General features: G+C 37.3%; 1 pseudogene; it reads right to left on the bottom strand.

Moving 5' to 3' along the window:
• Positions 1 to 246: 246 nt before the first annotated feature.
• On the bottom strand, positions 247 to 3654 carry LOC142461080 (large ribosomal subunit protein uL15-like; annotated as a pseudogene).
• Positions 3655 to 3967: the final 313 nt, after the last annotated feature.

The following is a 3967-nucleotide window of genomic DNA, read 5'->3' as shown; positions in this document are numbered from 1 at the left end:
TACATTCAAGTTGTAGGACAGCTTCCTAGTAGACTGTGGTCTTTCTCAGCTGCAGTCACACCTGAATCTACATGAGTCTCCATTTATTGGCTGTCAAGTTGGCTACTTATAGTTCACAGTGATAGAGTGAGGACAGCAGATGGCTTTGGTGCACTCTTTGTTTCACTTACTAAAGAGAACAAAACAAAGCACACCAAGTTCAAAATGAGACCATACTTGTGGGGGGGAGAGAGCGATTTTCAACTTTTAATTAAATCTCCACGTGCCTTCAAGGCACCAGGACACAGGCCCCCCAACACCCTTAATCTTCTCAGCTCATCTGCTGAAGAATTTGGCCTTCACCATGACAGGTTGCTGTGGGAGTTTGCCCTTCCCCAGAATATTGCAATAGCCCGACGGCACCACATCCATGATGGGAGCAGCTCCTGTCTTATTTTTGGCAGCGTTGATCCTGGTCTGCTCACTGGCCAAGGTCCACAATGTATGGAGGTTGCCAGTTGGGCAGAAGCTCTGGTTCCTCTTCAAGTGGTAATGCCGCTCACCGACTTTCCAAAGTAAGCTGCATGGTGTTTGTCGAAGTTGATCCTGTGATGATGCATGCCACCAGCATTCCCCCAGCCTCCCGGCGCTTGCCGGTGTGGCCGTGGCCGTGGCTCGTGTGGCCCCTAAGTTTCCGGGTCTTCCTCAATCTGGAAGTCTACCATGCCGGCGGTCGAGACGAAAGAGAGCGGATCAGAGAGAGTGAGGCTTATAACTCCTGCCTGGGCTTCTGGGGAGCCTTGGTGGTGTCGTGGTTTAATGAGGCTTTTAATTTCTGTAAAGATTTACAGTTTCAGAAACCAGTAAGTGCAGTTTTACTTTTTTCTGTCCGGTGGCTGAGAAGCGGCATTGCCTCCATGGCACGGTGTGTTCTTACTCTGTCTGTAAGCCCAGCGGACAAAATATTGCAGAGAAGGGAGAACACCACGCATCTGGTATCTTTGGGCACAAAGTATGTTTCTTTCCTGAACCTACATGAGTCTAAGGTAATGAAACTGCCACTCAGTTCTAGGCTAACACGAGCAGTGCCAAATGGTTGGCCTCTTATGTTGAGAGTAGAGGCATTTCATACTGAGTCAAGAAAAGATTATCAACACATCTAAAGTCTTCATCACCCCATCAGACCACTTTTCATTAATGCAATTTGCCCATACTAAGATGGGTAAAGAGTGCTACCCCATGGAAATGAATAACAGTGTTCTCTATTATAAAATGATAATGATGTTTCTAAGTGAATGAGTTGAATATGAACCATAGATGCATGTGAATGGTTATTGATCTTACACATAATGATAACCCTCACCTAAGAATAATCAATTCTTAGGACATGGCCCTACTCAATACTCGCGCTCATGAGGAGATCACTATTGCAAAGTATGGTGAAGAAATCAGACGGTGCCTGGTTACCACAAAGAATAGCACCTGGGGTCCTAAAGACCTGTGTTCAGACACGCAGCCCTCTAAGTGAAGCATCAACCGAGTCCACATAGAAGTAGCGCACCAACCTGTGTGATCCAAGGTTTGTAATCAATCCAAATCCAAAGAAAGGAGTGGTCTCAGAGTTTAAAATCAGAGCACTCAGTTTGCACTGGGCCGTGGGTGATAGTGGAAGTCAAAATCCATTCGCAGGTCTTCACAGGGAACACGCCTCGGAAGATCCCTGTACCCAGAGCCCGAGAGTGTGACTAGTCTTGCCGTGAGACAGAGAGCAGTGCAAAGCTGACGATGGATAACGAAGTTAAACGTAGGTGAAAATATAACAGAGTATCATTTGATCTCCCTTTTCATCCACTTCCACATTGTTTCAGTTTTTAACACTTTCTGCTTACTCTTGGTTTGAGGGTTTTTCTGTTTTTGTTAGTCATTGTCATTTTTTTTCTGGTATGTTAGTTTCTTGTTTTGGTGTTGCATAATTTTCTGTATATGAAATACCCGATAGGTAAATCTATAGAGATAGAAACTTGGTTAATAGTTACCTAAGGGCATGGCAGGATACATTGGGAGAAAGTAGGGATCTAACAATGAATATGAGAAAAAAATATTTTGAAAGTGAATGTGTGATCATTGCAAAAACCTTCTTAAAATCATTGAACTATTAAATTATATGTTGATACAACTATTTTCAAAAGAAAATTTGAAATGAGAATAAAATAAGTGATAATTTTATTTCAATACAGAAAATGCTATTTTAATTTTTTTCTATAAGATCTTTTAATATTCTCTGGATTCTTTTTGAAAAAATTAATTTAAATGAATCATTTAAATTATTAAATTTGAAAATTATTTTAGATTGTATAGCACAATTGTGAACTTGACTACATGTTCATATTTTTAATAAAAATGAATTTTAATGCTTCCCCATCACTCACTCTCTCTTTCTTACACACACACACACACACACAAATTGCTAATGTCAGTAGTCATTTACACATGCAAAATGTAACTTAAATATTTGTTCTAAAAATGTGTAGTAGTTCAATATTATTTTCTAAAGCTACCTTCAATACCTGATACAAGTTAAATGAAAATCATCATTATTGATGTCACTGTTTGACTCTTATTTTAAAAGAAAAAAAACAAAAAACTTTGTGTTTGCCCCATCATTTGGAACTTGTGAAGACCTGACTATGAGGGAGGAACTCAATGCATAAATTTTGAAGAAATGCTTACCAGTTCAAGACATTCTAAATTGGGAATAATAAAGAACAAAAAAGACTGCGTATACCTATCAGGTTGATGAACTATAAAAAGGCAATTTATTGTAAGGAATTTCATAGCAGTAAAACCTATGACAGAAATTTATTAGTAAAGCTAAAATCTAGATAAATGGATGATGTGTATATACTGTAAATAATATTCCTTATGTACTATTTGTTGTACTTAATCAGTACTGCTCTGACAGTATCTGTAACTAAACTGCCTCATCTTCACATAACTAAAAATAAGCTTTTAGAATTGCTCTATTTTGGAATAAGGGGGATGCCTCATTATGTTGACATTTTATCCATTAGCATTGCATATTTGAAAGTGGACTTTTAAATTTTATTTGATGAATAGAAATGCTATAAAACAGCTTCTGTATTTGTCAAAATGGAAAGAAAAATAAATATAATCATTTTATAAATTGTTATTTCATGGTCAAACCATTTGTAGCCATAAGTCAAAATGACTAATTAAAAATAAAACATACTTGATAAAATTGGTAGATAAAATGCTATTTCTTCACTATAAATCTTTATTTAAATCTTTATTGTCTCGATCGTGCACTATAGCAAATGAAAAAAATATCATAATAAATTTACTTTTGAAAGCTGGATTTAATGACTGAGTCTAGTGACAGTGATGGAATACAGGTGTTCGTTTTGGAAATAAATTACCAGCAGTGCATTTGTAGTTAAGTCTGAATAGATATTCCCTATGCCTGCCTTGATTATTTTTTACAGTACCAAAGTAAGGAATATAAAAGTTTTTCAGGTATGCTTTTTAATTTTCTTTTAATATATGGAGAGGAAAACTCATTCTGCAAAGCAGTATGGATCTGATCATATAAACTCTTGGAAGTAGACAACATGAGGCTTACCTCCAGGAATTGGACTTTATCTCTCCTTTGGTCATTGCAGCTAGACTTGTCTATGTCTAATTCTCAGGAAAATAGATAGGTTCTCCAATAGAAAAGTTATTTCTAGATAAGAAATGTGTAGGCTTACAGAAAATTTTATAGGAAGGACACTATTTAATTTGCTAAGCAGTTCAATAAAAGGAGGTGTTTTTGCCTTATAGCTAGGTTAGAAAAGCAGCCGATTCAAAATGAAGGTATTGCTTCAGAGAAAGGATGTCCATACTTATATCCTAGTGGCAGTGCTGCTTTTGTGATTTCCAGTACACAAAATGTCTTCTCAAGTGCCTGGGCCATGCCAATATACTTCAA

This window comes from Tenrec ecaudatus, chromosome 11, assembly GCF_050624435.1.
Source record: "Tenrec ecaudatus isolate mTenEca1 chromosome 11, mTenEca1.hap1, whole genome shotgun sequence".
In the NCBI taxonomy this organism is placed as follows: domain Eukaryota; kingdom Metazoa; phylum Chordata; class Mammalia; order Afrosoricida; family Tenrecidae; genus Tenrec; species Tenrec ecaudatus.
Note: the sequence above shows the minus strand (reverse complement) of the source record. Positions and strands in the feature narration are given on the sequence as shown.